This window comes from Vicugna pacos, chromosome 6 (assembly GCF_048564905.1).
Source record: "Vicugna pacos chromosome 6, VicPac4, whole genome shotgun sequence".
NCBI lineage: Eukaryota > Metazoa > Chordata > Mammalia > Artiodactyla > Camelidae > Vicugna > Vicugna pacos.
The window spans coordinates 4766665-4788890 of NC_132992.1; the positions used below are offsets into that span (position 1 = coordinate 4766665).

General features: G+C 36.7%; 1 protein-coding gene across 7 annotated transcripts in view; it reads right to left on the minus strand.

The window, feature by feature from the left end:
• The window catches only part of ZNF609 (zinc finger protein 609), a 185918-nt gene that overhangs the window by 59140 nt on the left and 104552 nt on the right, over nucleotides 1–22226 (minus strand). The gene's annotated exons all lie outside the window — the stretch shown is intronic.

Consider the following 22226-nt stretch of genomic DNA (forward strand, 5'->3'; position numbering starts at 1 on the left):
ATTTTTGCTCATTCTGAAATCAGTAATTCTCTATTGTGAGAGGCTGATGGATGGAAATCAGAATAACTGAAGATGGAGGCAGAAATCCAAATTCTTCCTCTCCACAAAGCTCTTGTCAGAATGCAGCAGAATATTCCAAGTACATCCCAAAACAGCTTAACATCTAACTATTAGTGAAGGAGGTAATCAGCCCCTTTTCAAAAACTAAGTACCTCTCTAAGTGCCTGTCCAAGAAGAAGGAAGGAAGGAAGGAGGGAGGGAAGAAGGAAGGAGGGAAGGAGGAGGGAGGCGAGAGGAGGGGAAGAGAAAAGAGGCCTGTTGCTTTGCTGAGTTTCCATATTTCACTTGGGCTGCTTTGAAAAAGAAATTGATTGTTACTCTGATTAATTTCCAAGACATTTTGTAGCAGAAGGCCAAGAGGAAAAAGAGACAAGGAAAGACATAGCAGTTGGCACCACAGTCAAACATCAAACAGTTCTTAAAAGCTACGTATTCCATTATTCACAGAAGACTTACTTTAGCACTCAATTTTAACCAATCAGCACCTGGTCAAGGTCAGCAGTGAAGGCTGTTCCAGTGTATACTAGAAAATGCAAGTGCAGTGAACATATAACCTACAGATTAGCCAGAGGGAGTTCTCCTGCAATGATCCCTATACTATCTCAGGCTGAGACTCTAAAGACCTCTTGTGGTAAAGAAAAGGAGATAGCAGATCAAATGATTCTAATATTTACGCCTGTCTAAAACTCCCAATGTGTGGGACTGAATGAATTATGCTTGAAACTGAACAAAGGAAAAAAAAATCTCATAAATGAAATCAATGCACAACCCAAATCACATGGCAGTGTCTATTACTGTAGCAAAGGTTTTTACTGAATGAAGTATCTCTTGCTCTTCTAAGTCTTCTCACTACACTCTCCTGCCTGCTTGAAAGTTACATTTTCCTCCAGGAATGCTGTTAACTTTGTAGCTGATGAATGATGAAACAGACCTAATACTACCTCTGAAACTGACTACATTTTTTTTTCCCACGAAAGGTTGATGATCCATCCTCCTATTGCTGTATTGTTCCAAGGAAAGCACTAAAATTAGCTTCTCAAGAATAAAGAATGGGAGAAAAATTCATTCTTTGGCTGCAACTACTTCCTCTCCTGAACACACTTCTTACTTTCTTTCATATACTCATTTCCTAAAAAGTCAGGGCTGGAGCATGTCTTCTCTACTCCATTATGTAAAGTAAACACAACAGAAAGCTAAAGCCTTTCTCCAAATCATTCAGAATCACAGATGGTGGAAGAAAAGACTCAACTTCTCTATGCTATAACATGGATGGACAAACTCTGCTAAAGAACCTAATCACCATTCCTATTGACAGTCCTATGAGGAAACATGAGAATTTTAATTGAGACATCACAAACCACATCTTGCTCTGTAGTAGCTTGGAAAGGGAAAATGGGAATGATTTTCCCTGCTTTAAGCCAGCTGTTCTTAAACTTTCTGGTCTTGGGAAACCTTTACAGTTTTAAAAACTGAGAACCTTATAGAGCTTTTATTTATGTATTGATGTATATCCGTTGATATTTACTGTGTTAGAAATTAAAATGGAAAGCTTTTAGTATGTACTAATTAATTTATTCAAAACAACCAATAATTCTGAAATGACAAAATTAGAGAACAGACTAGTAGTGGCCAGGGTAAGGGTTGGTGGGAGGAGGAAAGGAGGTGGATACAGTTAGGAAGCTACACAGGGATCCAAGCAGTGATTGAATTGCATCATGACTATGTGGTAGACACCCAACCGAGACATGTGATAACACTGCACAGAACTAAACACACACACATTGGGGGAAGGTGTAGCTCAGTGGTAGTGTGCGTGCTTAGCATGCATGAGGTCCTAAGTTCAATCCCCAGTACCTCCATTAAAATAAATCAATAAACCTAATTGCCTTCCCCCACCAAAAAAAAAATCCTAAACCTAAATACACACACACACACACACACACACAAGGACAAGTAAAATGGTGAAAATCTGAACAAGACAGGTGGACTGCACTAATGTCGACTACTATTGTCTTAAAATAAGATTAATAAAAAACTGAGAACCCCCAAAGAACTTTCATTTATGTGGAATATATCTATTGATATCTATCATACTAGCATTTAAAAAGAAAAAATTTAATATGCATTAACTTGTTCAAAATAGCATTTCAAAACCTGTTATGTATTAACATATATATATAACATTTTAAATTAAAATAGCTACAATATTTCAAAGAAAGGGAAAAAACAGTGGCACTAATTTACATTTTGCACATCTCTTCAATGTCTGGTTTAACGGAAGACTGCTAGAGTCTCATGTCTACTTTGTTATTTTCTAAAAAAATTTTACTGAAGTACAGTAGATTTACAATGCGTTAGTTTCTGCAGTACAGCAAAGTGATTCAGTTATACATAGATTTTGTTTTTCATGTCTACTGCATTCAATTTGTTGGTGAACTGTTTTGGTTGAAGTATATAAAGGAAACTGATCTCACAGAGACATATATATATATAAAAAAATATATATATATATAAATATATATATATTATATATATATAATATATATATATATTATATATATATAAATATATATATAATAAATATATATATATATATATTTATCTCCTTTACAGATAAGTGCCGATATTGTTCTTTGATATGATACTAAAACTTAACAAGTGATAGTTCTTAAAGATTAGTGGCAATGTGGAATCTGAAACTGTATCAATAAACTTTTTATACTCTTAGATTACAATCCTTGGTCTAGCTTGCACTTGGAATGTTTCTTTACGTGCATGATTTTCTTTTAAATATCATGCATTAGTCATTTGGAAAATACTGGTTCACTGAGTTATACAGCTCTTTCAAATACTGACATATTCCATTAATATCAAAAAGTCTTACTTGTTAATATTGTCTCTGAGCTCATTAAAAAACTCTTTAAATACTGGTAAGCTGTCAAACTCATGGGGGCGAGGGGCAGGTACAAATTTTCCAATATTATACTGTTAGCTTGAAAGCTCAAATTTTATCATTAACAGCAAATAATTATTAGTTGTTTTCCTAAGGCTCATTTCATTAACTTAAGAAAATGTCGGCCAAACACCCAAGTATGAATAACTATAACTGTCAGTTGTTTTCTCAAGTTAAAATGGCATTCCACGAAGAAACTGGCTAGTTCAGCTCGCAACTCTATTGCACAAATGTTGGCATGCGGCAGAAGTGCTTCATGGGTACTTCCCATTTTGCCACATAGAACATAAATGATGTAGTCAAAGGTGGAGATTTGATAAGTTAATCATTGTTGCTGCTTTAGTAAAGACATTTTAAAGTGCAACTGGCTTTATAAAAATGTCTACCTTTAACTGTGAGGGCATAGCAGTGAACAATGTAATGACTACTAGTACTATTTGGTGTCACTGATTTGATTTGCGCCAAGATGTCAGCCACTTTATCTACCATTGCTTTTGCACCTTTGGTGCAAATGTCAACAGAGTGAAAAAAGGCAAATAATGCCTTAGCATTATTATGAAAACAGTTTTGACCTAGCAGGACCTCTGCAAAGGTCTCAAAGATACTTAGGTGTCTGAATGCTATATTTTGAGAATTAATTAAGTTTCATGTTGTCAGATGGGGTAAATGATCAGCTTCTCCAGAAGCATATGCCACTGATTGCTCAACAAAACTGGGATTCTGTGGTAAAGAAGTTAAGAGAGACTGCCTGTTCAATAGGCAAACAAGTGTGTCTGCCACAACCAGGCAATTTGGAAAGAGGGTGAAGGAAAAAGAGACACGAAGGCAGGGAAAATTATTAGGAAGAGTGGAGTAGGAAAGATCACTTCTAAGATCCACAGACTAATGATTTTATAAGCAGGGGACATTCACAACTGAGGTATTAAGAAATTTCAGCAACTGAGTAGTAAGTGAGTATTTTTAAAATCTGGGAGAATACAGGGCTCAGTTAATTGTTTATAAAATGGACAAACAAATGCTGGTCATTAACAAGTGATAAAACGGACCCTCTCCCTTGCAAGGGGCGGGGGAATCAACTGCTCCATTGAGTATTTGTTTTCAAATTGTCAAGGATAAGACTTCTCTGAAATTGTAATCTAGTAGTTCAGAAATTAAACATGCCTTATCTAAAAGAAATTTTTAAATGGGTCCTTAATTAACCAGAAGCCATCATTTCCTACAGAATTCTTCCCTGTCTGTATTTAAGCTAAAGGTATAGAGATAAAACCTCAAAGTGGTCTGAAGGGTGTTGTACACTATGGGTTAACTCCTGATTATGGACACCTTAGCACTATTAACCAAGCGGGAAATGGCCATCTGCTTAGGTAGGCTTCAATGCCCAGGTGTCTCCTAGGAAACTTTGTGTTCTATAAGGTTACAGAATAGCCACTGATTTTAACTTCCACATAAGACTTGTGGATTTGACAGGAAACAGTGGGTAATTCCAATGAGAAATAATTCTATCTAAAGAAAGTACCTTAAGCAACAAAGCTATTTGAGTTCCTAGAGATCATGTTTACATTGTAGCATTTAATTTTATATCACATATATTTTCCTAAAAGAATATGCACAGACAAAATCATAGCATCATAGTGCGGAAGAGCCTTAAAAAAATCATCTAACTAACCTCACCACTCAAGGATGAAATCTCTTCTATAACAGGTAGTCATAAAACACCTATCTGAACTTTATCAGGTGGGGACCACCTGTGGTGAGAAAATAACTCTTACTCTACTGGGTAGCTTAAAAGATTAAATTCTTTAACATATGTCAAGTGCCTAGCAATGTGTCTAAAGTATTCTGGCAATCTCAAATGATAGCCAGTATTAGTTATTCTAAGAGTCGTCACACTTGAAAGCTCATACTGAATTTCACATGTATTAAAACTCCCTAGATCTTTTCTACTCAAACTCTGCAAACATTCTCTTCCATCTCTGACCACCCCTGCAGTTTCCTTTCCCAGAAGTAACCAACATAATGCCTACATATTTGCTTGCTTATGTGTACCGGCTGTTCTGTACCTTATTTGTTTATGTAATAAAAAATGTAGGTAACTGTTTTAAACTTTAAATGCTCATCTTCTTCAAAGACAGACTGGTTGAAATCTCAGCTCTATAAAAACATCAAGGGGTCCTGTATTTCATATGGTCACTGTAGCAATTAACTGAATATAAAGTGTTTAGTGTACGGTGCCCAAGGTACAGTAGAAGTTCAGTAAATAATAGCTAATAACAATAATGATGGTGATTGACAGAATTAAATTACAGATATTGTCATTATTACTATCTTTCAGTCTCTTATGACATTGCCAATCTCTAGTCAGACATTCAGTACTTGACTTACCATCTGTAGTGGTTCATTCTAGTATAGTTCTGACTTCATTATGTTTTCCCTCCTTCTTCTGATAGAGGAATTTCTCTTTCCTGTGGGAAATCCATTTCTCCCAACTTCATTCCACTACAGGACTGTGCCCAATTCCACCCAGACTACGTGGAATAGGTTCTCCACAAGCTACAGAGATTCTTTCTTCCCCTGGTCACTTAAGCTGGAAGGACTAATTAAATCTGGAGCTGCCAGTAGCTGTTTCTCCTAACATATGATGAAGGCTTGTCTAAGAACAAAGCCAATTCAGGGAGAAGTAGGATAGGGAGATAAGCAAAGACAGAATCCCAGTGACATTATTTGAGCCCCTGCCTGAAACTATCAAACTCCATTGATGGGAACCTACAAATTCCTTGTTTGCTTAAACTAGCTTGAGCCAGGTTTGTATCATAACTGAGAAAGTCCTGACCACTATATATCACCCACAAAATTATATGCATATTTTGTATTTAGCCAAAGAAGTTATCATACAAATGCTGAACAAGACTTGATGAAAGGCAGAGTCTTACGGTATACCACCTCCATCCCAGCTGACAAACATCTAGTAATCAATACTTTAAATATAGCTCCTCAGCCGACTACAAAGACACCTAACTATATCACCATCCAGGCCATATTTCATTGATATGTCATCAAAAATATCATGAAAGGCTTTTTCAGATATCTCAAAGAAAGCAAGGCACTCCAATCTACCCACCCAACAACTCTATTGGGAAAAGAGAAAGAAAGTTTAGAGTGCCTCGCTTTAGAACTTAATTTGGTTTCTAATAAGCATTGTTTTTTCTGGATTCCTTTCTTCATTCAGAAATAATAAATACTTACTATGGTCTAAGCACTGCATATGGCATTTGATGAATCTTAATATGATCCCTGTCCCTAGGTCAGGTCGGGTAAACAAATGTGAACAAGTAATTAAAGCAATGTCATAAAGGATGCAAAAGAGGTAAGTACAAAGGGGGCAAAGTCACTTATGTCCACCTGGGAGAGAGACAGGTGACACTTCAGCTGAGTCTTCAGAATAAGTTCAACAGAAAGGAAAGGAAAATTAGGTTATTTTAGTCAGATGCAGTACCAAATACTAAAGACCTGAGAGAGGACCACAATAACTTGGCATGGAGGGGATGGGAGTGGTGGAAGATTACATGTCATAGTAAAGAAGGTCACTGTGGAGTTTTAAGCAGGAAAGTGGTGTGATCCAATAAGCTTTAAAATTTTTTACCTTGGCTTTGAGAGAGATTAATCAGAAGGAAAGGACACCAAGCAGAAATCCACTACAATAGTCTAAGTAAGATATAATGATGGTTTGAGCCAAAGCAGCAGTAGTTGTTATGGAAAGAAAGGAATGAGTTACAAGTGGAATCAAAGGACTTGGTGACTGGCTTAATATCAGAGAGGTAGAAAAATCTGACCTGACTTCAAGGTTTCTGGTGCCATTATCTCAGGACAGGAGATAGAAGGAAAAAGCAACAATAACAAACTGTTGGTGGGACAGAATCAGAAAACAAGTTCAACTTTGGACATGAGTTTTAAACAGGTAGCTGGGTATTCAGAGCTGGAACTCAGGAGAAAGGTCAGGGCATGGGCTTGTCTGGGTGAGATAGCCCAGGGACAGAGGACACAGAGAGAAAAAAAGAAAGCCGAGGAGAGAAAGTAAGGATTATCAACATTTAAAGGCTTAAATCCTAGAAGAAAAGACCACAAAACAGCTTAAAATGGTAATAACCATAACAATAAAAGCAAACTTCAACTACTGCTTACTGTGTGTGTGTACCAAGCACTTTTCAAAGCATTTTACATGTATTCCTCCAAACCACCCTCTGTGGTAATTAACATAGTATCTCCTTTTAAAGATGAAACACTAAGGCCACATAGGTTAGGTAGCTCGGCCAAGGTTACACAGCTACTAAGCGATAAGAATGGGATTTAAACTGAAGCCATCTGGCTCTAGAACGCATATGATAATAAAGAACTGAGAACCAATCTGAACGATATCACAAGAAGTCAAGGGGAAAGGGGGTTTCATGAAGAAAACGGACTGGTGTTATTTAAGATGAACTTGCAGGAAAGGGTAAGGCACAGAAGCTAAACTGCACTGGGTGAAGGAAAGTATGACGAGGTGATGGGAAGATAATTAGAAGCTACTGTATGTCTACCATGTGCTGGGAGTCCTACATGTTATCTCAGTAAATCTAACACCCCTGTGAAGTAGATGACATCGCTGTTCTACAGAAAATAAACACAGCCCCAGAAAGGTTAACTGATTTGTCCATAATGACCCAGTCATTAAGTGGTGAAGTCAGGATTTGAACCAAGGTATGTCCGGCTTTAAAACTTAAGCTCCTTTCATTACACCACGCTGTGCCAAAGGAGCTTAGGCATGACCAGGGAGAAGAGTGCCAGTAATTCAGAAACTATTTGCTCAACATTTTGTTTCAGGATTTTGTTGAAGATCAATGTTAAGTTTAATTGTCTACAATTTTGAAAATTTGGACATTTGCCATCTGCAGCCTTCTGGTTCTCTCCATTTACCAGGATCCCCTAGACAACAAGATCTCTGACTATGTGTGCAAACTCTTTCAATATTTTCCATTGTGATTAATGTGGTTTTACACACTTGAACTTTAAAAACTTGAGGTGGTTTGACAAACAGGAAAGAGGATACTTGCCACTGAACAGTCCTTAGGTAAAGCAAACTCATCTTTTATAAAAAAGAACAAAAGTTGTTCAAGAATTTTTAAATCTACTTTTTAGATCTGGATTTGCACATTAGTAATGATAAATCCTAAGTTTCATATATTGATTCCTGCTTAAAGTTCCATTATAACATGGTTCTGATTCTTCAGTATAAACATCCTTTGAAGTGGAACTGAAAATACCTATCGACAGAATTAAGCCTTGCTAAACTATATTTCACTCTTCAACAATAGTTTCTTGGCTTAGCTCTTCTAATATAAATCAACAAAAAGGAAAATACCAAGTAACAACACTGAAAATGTTAGGTAATTTAGATAGAAATGAGTACCGGGCAGGGGGAGAGGACGGGGAAAGGAACAATCCAGAACACAAGGAACCTGAGCTGTCAATCAGTCAATCAATCAATCACAAAACCAGGCTACAAAAAAAAAAAAAAAACAGGAAAAAACGAGGGAGCGGCGCCATTTTTCCTCTCTTGGATGGGCTGGCTCCCAATTCTCAGTAGTATACTATCTTTTACTCTTTTACTTCACTACTAAAAATCTTGCTTATATCACGCTGTCTCTCATCAAAAATCTTTTTTTCAGGTGACTAAGAAATGAGGTAATTCTTATTTCCCTTTTCCCGGTAACAAAAGAAATTTAGAATTTGTAGAACATACTTAACATACAGGGCTTACAAAATCCTACAGAAATTGAAAGGGGCAACTTATCTTTCAAAAGACAGAAAAGTCAAGTTTCTTAAATATTGTAACTTAGAAAGACGTCAAAGCACTTAAAATACTCACAAATCCATTCAACAGAGTAATAATAAGGAGAACCACACAACTCTATAAGGTTCAGAAAATGATATCCTATATTTATAGAGTCAATACAAAGTTTGTATCCTTGCTTGCAAAACTTCATTTTAGATTAGGAGACGAACTGATAAACAAATAATCACAACAGAGATGAACAAAGGGTGCAAGTACCCTGCCAGGGAGCAACTGCCAGGGAGAATAGGGAAGGCTTCATAGTGCAGTGGACCTAAAGGATAAGTAAGAGTTTCCCAAGAAAAGAATAAGAAATCATATTCCAAACACAAGGAATAGCTTGTGCACCGGCATGAACAAACAAAACAGTATATTCAAAGAACTGCAGGTTGGTTGGAATAGAGTACAGGGACAGTAAAATTTGGACTTAACTTACAAGTATTAAGAAACTTCTGCAGAATTAAAGCAAAGGAGTAATGTTATCAGATTTGTATATTTAAAAGTAAAACTAATAGAAGAGGGTAGACTAAAAGAAATTTAAAAAGAGGGCTCCTAGCTAGCTGCCTGTTGCAATAAACCCAGTAAGTAAGAAGCAAGGGAAGGGCTCAAGAGACATTCAGGACATATAAGCAACCTGACTTCATGAAGTTTCAGACATGGAGGTAATCAATCAGTAAAGGAGTCAGGTATGATTAGAATTTCTGATTCAGATGGCTGAGAGATGATTTATTCCACAAATGTTTACTACGTACTAAATCCATGCCAGGCACTATTCTAGGTGCTGAGGATATGTGATGGAAAAAGGCCAAAATCCCAGTCTCTGGAGCTTAAATTCAAGTGGATAGCATTCTATTACTGAAAGTTAAAAAGAAAGAAAGAAAGAAAGAGGGAAAAAAAAGGACAAATAGGTTTTAGTTTTGATTTGGGGAGGCTGGAGAAAGGTGAATGAGATCAGTTTTATTTTGTTTTTTTAACTGTTCAGTTGCCAGCATTCTAGGAGAAGATGGGAAGTGTGTTAGAAGAAGGAGGTGGGTCTTCAGTGCTGTATCTGAAGGGTCTTCTGAGCATTTTTTAAGGACTTCAGAAAAATATGTAAGTACAAATGAAAACACAGTATGATTTTCCATCTATCTGACTGGCAAAGATGAGAGCTGAACAATATTCAATTTGGCAAGAGCACAGAAAAAAACACACTCTTACTCAATATTAGTTGGTGGGAGTATAAACTGGCAGAAACTCCGGAGAGGGTGATTTGGCAATAACAGGTATTAAAATGTAAAATGTACATGCTCTTTTGTCCGGAAATTCTACTTGTAGAATTTACATTAAGATGGTAACAGGACAAGTGCACAAAGATGTATGGTGTACAGTTTGCTTCAGCGTTGTTTTTAACAGCCAAACTAACAAAATCCCAGAAACAATCTGAATGTCCATCGTGGCACAGATCTACCATCACAGACAGATATTGACATCATATTTCTGAGTGAAAAAAGTTTACAATACAGCACGTGCTAAATTAGCCCATTGATGTTAAACTGATCTTTATGTAACTATATACAACTCTGTACAATATGTCAATTAGAAGTCAGAACAGAAGTTGAGTTTCTCTTTTATATTTTTCAGTATCAGACTTTTCATTATATTCAGAATTTATTATTAGTTTTTAAAAAGCTGTTTTTATTTTATAGGAAAAGGGAGAGAAATTTACATATGTGAAGGTTTAGGTTTATTATAAGAAAAAGGACTTAGGTTAATGAGGAAATAGGCAGGTAGGTGAAAGAGTATGAACAGTGAGGCATGTAAGCAGAAAGGGGAGGAAGAAGGGTAGCAACCTTAAGCAGGTACTTCCACTGCACAGGTCCCGGGGACAGCGGGCCATAGGACTAGCCCAAAACCGCTGGGTGGCCCCTAAGAGCTGGGGATATGGGGAGTACTACAGCAACATTGCTATGATCTTCGCAGGGCAGATATTCTTCCCCAGGGACTGCTTGTATTCATTTGATTCTAGTGATCAAGGACTGAGTGGCATCTTCCACACATGTGCAAATATGCAAACTCTTTGTTGAGAAATAAACAATAATCCCAAACTCCTCTCTGTGGCAACCAGAATCCTACCTGGAACAGGGCCAGAAAAAGCCATGTCTCCAGCACTTCTGAGAAAACTGCGGCTGCTGCTTATCAAATTAAAATGCAAAGCAGCTCATTCCAGTGTCACTGGGAACTGTCAGAAAGGGATTATGGTTCCCACCCCAAGGATGCAGGTCAGCTAAACAATACCCATCTTCTTGTGCTGAGAAGGAGGGAGAAGGAGGAGAAAGATTAGGCCTGTTTCCAAATAGCAGGCCTGCCGGCTTGTTACCGTGGTAACCTCCCTTCCCTGAGCTGCTCTCATTTGTCTCTCTCTGCCTGACCTTCATGTTGTTCTGACAGTAACTGAGGAAGAAAAGGTACCCGCCTGCCAGCTAAGCACTCAAGTTGAGGGCACTGAGCAAGAAAAAGAGGCACTCAAAGTCCCTCTCATTCTAGATTCAAACGGTGACCTTAGCGCGTAAGAGTCCTGAAAGAGATTTCTAGTGGCCCTCGTCATTTCATCCTTCCTCGCCTGCTCCCAGGGCCGCCTCGCTTCTCTGATATACCCTTTTAGTGTGAGGAATCTGAGTCAGAGTCAAGTGGGTAGGTGAGAAGTCACAAAGAGAAAAAACAAGACATGACAAGCTGAAGAATAGAGGTAATAAAATATTAACTCAGAAATGCCTGAGACAATTATCAGACCAGTGGTTAAATACAGCTTTTAGTTTCCACTCTCTTCAGGATTCACGCTGTCTGTTCAGTCAGTGGAGGTGTGAGGGCAATTAAGGTACTTGGGACAGGGCTGGGGAAGGGCCCAAATACTTAGTACTTTTTACTGTTTTTCTTTAAGCTCTGAATACCTTACAATGCAATCACTTAACAAGTAATTATTGAGTATCCCTCATGTGTAGGTCCTGTCCTAGACACTGGTATGGAGTGGTAAATGAAACAGACTGGTAAATAAATATAAATCAGAAACCTACTGGAGAACAAATAGGGCAAGTGATAAGAGGTGAGAGGACAATTTGAGCTGCCCAGGGTCGTAGGGGATGGCATCTCTGAAGAGGCTGGATTTAAGCTGACTCCTAAAAGAAGAGAAGACATGAAGAACCTAGGGATAAGCAATGCAGGCAGAGGGAATAGCATATGTAAACCCTTAAGGCAGGAAAGCATATATTGGCATATATTTGAGGTCCATATTTCATTTCTTGTTACTAGACAAGCCCATGGAAAAATGTTTAAATCTGCTTATTCTAGAAGCTGAAGGAGGCCCAGGAAATGGGCAACATGAGAACAGCTAGCCAAATATTATCCACTAAGTTCACAGATGACTGAGTCATTAAAGATATCAATCATGAAATGCTATGGTCTATGGACAGAACTCTTATCTAATAGTTTGGGAAAATAGTAAGAGTTACAATGCTGGGGTCAGTTCTCTGCCAATAGCAGTCACTGTCATTCCAAAAGACACACTGTGTACATTTAGCTGTATAACTTTAGACAATTCATTGTACTTTGATTTTATGAAATGAAATAGTTGGACTTTATGATCTTTAAGGAGATTGTATTAGGATTTTTTCAGTTACAAGTAACAGAAAACCACAGCCAAACTGGCAAAAAGGGAATTTGGTGGCTATCAGATAATTTAAAAACTCCAAATTAGGCATGGCCTGATACAGGGACTCAAATGATGCCAGGAGGCCTAGTTTCTATCCCTCCTTCTCTTGATGCTGTTTTCTCTGGTCCTGCTTCATGTTCAGAGAGGCTCTCCTCCTGGGTAGCTGCAGCAGTTCAAGCTTTACAAGCTCTTCCAAGCTCAGTGAAAAAGACAGGTTCTTTTCTAACCACTAACAAAAACCCTGAAGTTCATTCTGATGGACAAGCTTCTGGAATTTAAGAGTTGATGTCCATAAAAGTTCTATAATCTTTATATTTTATATACATTTGAGCATATTGCCTCCAAGTCTTTGTCTTTTTAGATTTTAATTTTTAAAACCATAGTGTACATGTGGTTTTTGTACGCCCAGTATCCATCTTTCATAGAAAATTGCCCTTTCCCAATCCTTGTGATCCTTGAAAGACAGGCAATCATAGTGCCTCTCCAGTCACCTTCTCTGGAGTGAGTTCAGCTTCTATTTATTTATTCTAAAATAACCTGTTGATGGAATATTTATTTCATTTTTTTTAGAAGGTGGAACCATACTTCATCCTTAATATGCCTATTCAAGATATAAAACCCTTCAAACCTTTCCTGCTCTTAAAGAGTACTGAATTTTTGCATTTGCCTCAAAAGAAACACGTGAATAGTCAAGGTGTTCCACCACAAAAGTATTACTATGGCCAGACAGCAAAAACCAATCCTTCTCATCTACTCAGTTCTACTACAGAAATGAGTTATGGTTGGATCATGAGAATATTCTGGATTATTATTAAATAATTAATGATTAGTGAGTAAAAGGGTATGTATAGTTTAAGGCTTTTTGATACACACTACTCCATCAACTTTCAGGCTTTCTAGAGCTAAAAAAGAAAAAAAAAGTCTATACTTCAGCCTATATTTTCGGGATAAATACCCTTCTCAGGACCTTTTTCAGGTTTTACCAGGAACATTCAAAATATTTTACTTTTAAACTTATTTGTCATTATCCCCAAAGGATAACATTTTCTGTTCCTTCTTAAAGTCTTCCTGATTATATCCCTGTAAATTAACACACAGCCACTGCTCTTGCCTTCACTTAAGGAGTTCTAAAGTAATTTCTGGATTCCTTTCCTGGGTTACAAATGACTATTCAAAACCCAAATACATATGACATATAACACATAAGATACAATATGCATTATATATTTAGGTTCATATATTTCAGTTTATCTCATGCCACCCTCCCATATGCATGACCTTATATTTACCCATTTTTCCATAGGTAATATTCAAACATTTCAGGTCCAAGAGCTTGAATATTGGGCAGAGTCTGAGTCCCTCTTAAGCCAGGATAACAAAAAGCTGGATTTCTTAGAGTTCAGGTTGGGAGCTGAGATTTCTAATCAGCAGGCAGGAAAGATTTAAGTTCATAAATGTAATGTGGGCCATGCACAGTGTGTTTTTTCTTCTTTCCAACTTCTCCTTAAAGTTCTTTGACTTTCTAGTAAACTAGGATAATGTTCTAGCTTTTACCATAACCAGTAGGATCAACAATATCACCTAATTTTTTGTCAGCATCTATCAGTCTCAGTTTTCAATTACTTGTCTGTGAATGTCACCAAGAGCTTCTTTAAAAGGATAGAGTTTTTCCTGCCAAATCTCTATAATGAACAAAACTTAAGTTTCTGGGTCTGTTTCCAATATGTAAATTTTCTTAACCATTTTACTTATAATCTGAACCTTGCAGAAAAGAAAATCTCACATAAAAGAATATCCCTGAAAAATTCCACAGATGTGGAGTTTTTTAGGAAGTAGTAGAGGAGAGTTGTGGTTTAAGAATGATTGTGATAAGGGTGTGAAAGACTTCTTCAAACAGAAATAAAGGGTGAAGATAAATAGAAGGCGATGACTGAGAGGAAGTCTTTTAGAAAGATGAGGGAGAGAAAGAGATCCTCCACTATTGCTGTATAACTTTAGGCAAGTCATTTAACCTCTTTTAGCCAGTTTTCCCATTAGTTAAAATGGAAATCATAGTAATACATGTCTCCCAGAACTACTGTGAGAATTAAATGCAACAGCATGTAAAAAGCATTCAACCTTGTTGCCTGGCACACATCCTGATGAATGTTAAACATGCTGCTGCTGCTGCAGTTGCTGTTATAAAATTTGGCCTAGGGATCCTCCAACGGGGCATTGTCCATTGACCTTTACTACAGAATACAGTCTAGAGGGTTCACAAGCCAGATCTCAGCAGCTCTTTTTGGACTAAAAGCAGATCAGGAGTTGGCTACTAAATCATCAGTTTTAAAAAATCAAGTAAGTTTTTCTCATTTTTAGCCTATCCTTATTTCAGGTCAGAACATGTGCATATAAGGTGAGCGCACCTTCCATAATTCTTGTACTACTCTACAGTGGGTGCCATCAGAAGGGTTAAAATGGAACTTGCTAATGTTCATCCGAGCAAGCCAGGAACGAACCCAGGAGAGAAAGTCGAAAGTCCCAAAATGACATTCTGGTGAGTAAACTATTTGCCCAATATGGGTAGCTGAAACATGGTCCCTGTTGCACTATGGAGAGGTTGCCACAATTTCCAGTGCTCTGTACATCTGTCCCCTTCTTGTAGAATACACTATATAACCTACCAGCACACAGTCTCCCTAAGCAGATAAAACTGATCAGCAGGTGACAAATGGTACTAATCCTATAATTCTCTAAGGAGTTAGAAAACACTGAATCTTCACTTCAAGAAGGCATTTGGCTAATCATGTGCTGGAGAAGGAATCTTTGGAAAAATAAGTGAGTGAGACGTATTCTAATAAGGGGAAAATATCTACAGCACAAATTCTTAAGCTGTCTTTCAAAAGATCGGGGAGGCCTTCCCTCAGTCTGTTCCTCCATGTTCTCTATAACAAGCAAACTTTAATTTTGTGAAGGATTTTTTCTAGCATCCTCAAGATTTCTAGACATTAGCTGTGGTCATTTAAGCACTCTTGACCTCAGTTTCCTTATGAAATTAAAAAAAAAAAAAGGTAGGACTTTAGTCTTCTAATTCTAATCTTGCTTAAATCCAAACTGGTATGACTGTTAGGGGAAGTTATCCTTAATAGCACTGCTATTAACTTCAGCTTTATTACAAAGGTATTCGTCAAAATGAAAACCTCTGCATTCCAACACACATTTTCAGTACAAAAATAAAACACTGCCAGCGAGGAACCTCTTCAAAATGATATGCATAAGATAAAAGCAGCACCTAAACCACAGTGGTTTTGGATTAACATCAGGCTTAGGATCCAAGCAAGACACACGTTGGAAGAATCACAGTTTTGAGCTCCATAGAGATATGTGTATTTCAAATATAATAAATGGTGAAAAAGTTGAGATGCATTTATCCCTCAGGCAATGAGATAACCTCTTTCAAACTATGAAATATTAAAATGGCCTATTTTGGTATGGTTTTCACATCTCCAGGGTTTGAGAGTTTGGTTTTAAAGATAATCTTTCTTTTCTTCCTTTATAGGTTTTGCTCAGGTTGCTAGAATGGATTTCCAGACAAAATGCTAGGTTGATCTTGACAATATAATAATAAGACAGGGATTTATCAGCTTCATAACTATATGATGGTACCTATAAATCTAGATTAAAACGAGCCTCCATTTAAAATATAATGTGAATGAATAAGCAAAGTTTTTACACATGAATCAAAATAGATATTTCATTTTTATATATTGAAAACTAGGCTATGTCTCTGCATTTTTTTTACATCAAAATATATATATCAGTTTCTAAATAAAGATGAATATAGACTATATGTTGTATTTTTTTAAAAAAAAAAGCCTGGGTTGATCTGATTTAATAAAAAGATTAGAATGAGAGAACAGGCACATACATGCAAGAGACTAAATATATTAACTTACAACTGCCAGAAGGGAGGAGGGGACCACTACAGAAGAGATATATTATATTTACATTTCTAACACAGTACCTGTGGCAAAAATATATGCCTTTTGAACTTCTTTGTTGTTTACCTCACATCCTTAATCAACATTCAGTTAATTCCACTGGTCTAAAGAGAAACTCCTAGTAAAATTTCACTACATGCACTGTTCTGTGTCACAGTATGATCACATCAACAGCCCCAAAACACATCTTTCTCTTCTCCCTCACACTAAGATTTTGCCTAACAACATATCAAACAACTTCTTTTCTAATCTACTGCAGAAAGAGAAAAAAAAGTCACATTCCAAGAAGTTCTCATTTCATACAGTTATTTTAAGCCATCTGGCAAAGTACCAAGTTATTTCATTACCATCCTAGTAAGGCTACTTTCCATTCAGAGGGAAAGTCTATATACACATATTTTTAGAAGGAGGCTATCTTAGCACACTGTCCTTGTTTCACAACACTCAGAGGAAGCAATACTTTGTACCTTATAAACCTCAGGGTAATCTCTGAGAATTTTTTTGCCCTCACTTCCTCCTGCCCTCCCTGAAGCCCTGAGAGTTTTAAAATTCCCATTCCTGTATTCCTATTTGGATTCATTTCTTTCAAAGAATGAGAGTAAGGAAAAGAAAAGACAGGTGTGAGTACACAACATACTGACAGGTGCTCACTTGTCCTTAATCACTTACTGACTACATTTGGGGGGGGGTACTTAGGTTTATTTATTTATTTATTTTCAGAGACGGTACTGTGGATTGAACCCAGGACCTCATGCATGCTAAGCAGGCAATCTACCACTCGTGCTATACCCACCCCCATTACTGGCCATACTTAAAAGCTTTTATGCACCTCCCATTCTGGCAAAATTTTTCAAAGCTGACAGTAGAGTACTGAATAAGCAAAGCTGGTGGGGGCATAAACTATTAGTACAACCACTTTCACAAACTGGCCTTACTTAGTAAAGTAGGACATGTGCACATCCTACTACCTAGCACTCCACCCTTAGGTTTATATGCTAGAGAAACCCTGGCACTTGTGCAGAGAGATAAAACAATGTTCAAAGCAGCAATGTTGGTAATAGCAAAAATGCTGGAAAGAACCTAAATGTCCATCAACAGATGGATAATACATATTTTCATATATTCTTACAGTGGAACACTAAAAGCAGTGAAAATAAATTAACTACAATATACAAAGCAACATGGACAAGGAAAAAGCAAGTCACAGTAACAGGCATGATGTGATTCTATTTAAATCAGGAACAAAATCAGGCAAAACTATGAAAGATACCTTAGTAATACAGACAAACAGAAAAACAAAGATAAGCAGGTGACTGATTAATATAAAACGCTTGATAGTGGGAGGTCAAGAGGAAGGAGAGGGTACAATGAGGAAAGGGTCACAAAGGAGGTTCTAAACCTAAAGTGTTGTTAATGCTTTACTTCTTACCATGGGTGACATGTACATGTGTTCTTTTTATTGTTATTCAAATATACAGGATATATTTCACAGCTTAAAACTAAGAGAAGAAAACAAATTATACCCAGTTATTCCTATGATCTAGTGTCTACACAATGCCACAAGGATGAAACATGCCACGCTTTCCTGATGACGCCTTTTAGTTGTGGAGAGATTTGGCTAACCACATTAGTTTTCAGAAAAATTAAGCTAGGGAGTCCACTTTCATAATATCTCAGAGGTATAAGTTTCCTTTCCTTTGTAGCATTTATCTCATGCAAAATGACATTTTGTAACCTCTCCCTTCCATGATAAACTGGAAATTCCATGAAGGAGGGCATTTCCTATTTCAACACCCTATCCCAGGGTCTAGCACTATGCCTGATCATGGTAAGTAGTCAATAAATTTCTTTTTGAATCAATGAATAAATAAGTGACTTTGAGAATCTAATTAGGCTGGGGTAACTTTTACTAATCTCTCCACAAATGTAGGAAAACACACCACAATTTTCTGGAAACTTGATGTTTCATCCCTGTTATGAGGTTCGCTGAACCACTGCCCCACGATTTAGTAGTTATTTCAGCATTTATGCAAGAAAGTTTACTAAGGTCCTACTGTAAGTGCTAGGTGCTGAAAATACAGCACTGACAGGATGGACAAAGTCTCATTTATCTATATAACAGCCACTCTATGGTATAAAGGAAATGGTAGGATAGGATTTTCCCTTCTGATCTCTTATGACACTGAAATGTATGCAAAGGCAAGGCTGAGATTTCAATAAATGGTGGGTGGCAAGATCCACACTGGAAAACAATGGGCTGCTATTTCCTTCAGCTGCTCTAAACAATGAACTAATTCCTTTAGTCTCTGCCATTCTTGTGGGTTAAATTATATCATTCTTTGTTCTGTAGAGTAGCCTCTCCTAAAATACCAAATAAACAGCAGAGCACTGTCCTTCTGGAACCTCTTCTAGAAAGCAACAGGCAGAGACATCACTCACAGGAAGAAAAGCTATAAAGGAAAGAAATTATTATCTTGAAGACAAACATCTTTATTCTGGAGGTAAAAGAGAAGGGCTATATTACAGCTGCCTCTCTGCCTATGATTTATGGGAAAGGTTAAAATTAGAGACAACTAATGAAAAAGCATTAAATGGTGGTTGTAACAAGCTTGAGAACTATTTCATTTTGCTAAACTTAAAATCTTTTGCTAACTTTTACTCTGTTTCAATAGTCATATTCTACCCAGCATTCCTTTAAAGACCACAGTAGAGAATGCTGCTGGCATCTATTAGTTCCAGTTATTCCTGACTCCCTTCTCCTTCCTCCTTCTTCCTTAAGCCAACCTAAAAGTTAAGAAAGGAAAGACGACGATTAGTATAATTAGGCAGGACATGAAGGGGACAACCAGTATCTCACCAAACCGACTTTTGTTTCTATTGCCTTCTTAGGCAATTAACTTCTCCCTGAAAATTTAACAAAGTCATCAGTAATTTGACTTTCCAGGCACATTTCCTATTGTATATAATCCCAATTAAAGACATGCATTTCAAAATATCTTATACTAGGTTTTCTTCTCTGTGAGTAACTTTACAGAACAAGAATTTAGCACTCAGAATGTTGAAGTAATTCATTCATGCCAGAATCTACTGAGTATGGCTGGCACAGGGATCAATGAGCCCAAAGGGAAATGAGCATTAACTAAAAATACTGAACACCCAATTAGGTGTTAGGTAGCTACACCGGAAACAGCAAGATTAAGAAATGAAACTTATTTATTACTATATTCAAAGGGAATACATGGGAATACTTACCAAAAAAACTGTGTAACTTAACCCAATAAAAAGCATTCACAATTGCTATGTTGGAAAAATATAATAAATTGGAAACGTAACTTATTGGAAAGTACAACACTGACAGCAACAGTGAAACACAAAACTCCTTTCCCTTCACTGGGCTCTGTGAAAGCACGCAAAAGATTGTGTGATTCTTCTGAGGGAAAAATGACTTGCCCTAAGATGAAAGACCTACAGATGCTGGCAACTGGGCGACCCTCACCTACACAGTCAAATCACCCCTACAGTAAATTCCACCAACTGACAAGCCCCACCAATGAAAACAGAGCTTCTAAAACAGGACTGTAGTGTCTTGCTTTTAAATATAAGTGAATAATCAAGAATGACAAGGCAATTGATTAAAAAATAACCCCACTAATATGAGTCTAAACTAAATAATGAATAAACTCATAGCAAATAGAGACAATGCAAGGAGCAGAAAAAACAAAATGAAAAATGATATCATACATAAGATCCAGGGAGCAAGAACAAGAGACAATGAAAAAGTATTCCGAGTATAAGGAGACTGTAGAAGTTTTACACACATATGTGTGTGTGTGTGTGTGTGTGTGTGTGTGTGTGTGTGTGTGTGTGTGTGTGTGTGTGTGTGTATATGTAAAAATAGGAAATTGGAGGCTAAAGTTGAAGAAATCTACTAGATAAAAGACAGAGATGCAAAATGGTGAAAAACAAAAAACTGAGAAGAGCAGTATAGTATGGTTGAAATGCAACTAGTAGAGTTGTAGAAAGAATAAAGAAAAAGAAGGAAAAGGAAATGTATTTTAAAAAAAGAAAAGAACCTAAAAAAGTTCAGATACAGATTTCTAGATTGAAATGGCTATCTAGAACTTAGCTACTAGTAGTCTAGATGAAAAGAAACCCACACCAAAGCACATCAGGTAAAATTATTAGGTCAAACTATCAAATCACCACTTTTGGAGGCCAAAAATTGTTAACTAACAGCAGTAATTTCCTACAGTTCAACCTAATATTTCCAACCTTGAATTTAGTATCTAGACAAACTTTTTGGACTTGTAAGGTCTCAAAAATTTTCCTCCCACACTCTTTCTCAGAAAGCTACTACTAGAAGATGTACTCTAGTATCACAAGGAAATAAACTGAGAAAGAGGAAGATACAGCATCCAGAAACGCAAGGTTCCAACACAGAAGGAAATTCCAAGACAAAGGCTATTTAGCTGGCCTAGAAAGTTCACATTTAGAGAAAAAGCATTCAAGCAAGTAATGTCTCTAAGAGGAGGAAAAAACAAAAAAACCTGAGGAAAAAAAATCAAGTATGTTTATAACATATCAAGAAAAGATTTTCAGTTCTATTGAAGAGTTTGGAGATGAATTACTGATGGATACAGAAAAGTATAAGCAAACAGACAAAAAACAATTTAGGGAAAACAAAAGGCTATGTGCAAGAAAGGAAGCAAAAGAGACACAGTATGCACATGATGGGGTCGGGAAGGGTGAGAGAACTAAATCTCATCTTTCATCACAGTAAGTAATAGATAATTTAATACATTTGAAATATTAAAACAAACAGCAGAATACACAAGTTTTCTGAACTATGTAAGTTAATACCAGAAGAAAGAACAATAAGATGTAAAAGTGTTGCCCCTGGGGAGCAAGAATCTATAGCATGGGACTGTTCTATTATAAGCCAAGTTGTACTTTTAACTTTAAAAACTATATACAGATACTACTTTAATAATTAGACAGCTCAAGGTAGCATGCCAAATTAAACATAATCTCATCAAATAACCTGCATGTAAAAGCCCTCAGTTACAAAAAGCTAACCTTTTTAGAAAACCATCTAAATTAATCATCTAAAAATCACACATCAAGAGATCCCATATAGTGCACGCAAATCAATGAAGTTAGGACACCCTTTCACATCATACACAAAAATAAATTCAAAATGGTTTAAAGACTTAAATATAAGTCAGGAGACCATAAATCTCCTAGAGGAGAACATAGGCAAAACATTCTCTGATATAAATACAGCAATGTTTTCCTAGGTCAGTCTACTAAGGCAAAAGATATAAAAGCAAATTTAATAAATTAATTAATTTAAAAATTTTAATTAGAAACTTGTAAGCTTTTGCAAAGCAAAGGAAACCATAAACAAAATGAAAAACAACCTACAGAATGGGAGAAAATATTTGCAAGAGGTTCGACTGACAAGGGCCTAACTTCCAGAATATAAAACAACTCATATAACTCAATAACAACAACAACAACAACAACAACAACAACAAAAAACCCTCAATCAAAAAATGGGCAGAAGACCTAAACAAAGATTTCTGCAATGAAGACATACAGATAGCCAATAGGCACATGAAAAGATGCTCAATATCGCTAATTATCAGAGAAATGCAAATCAACACTACAATGAGGTAT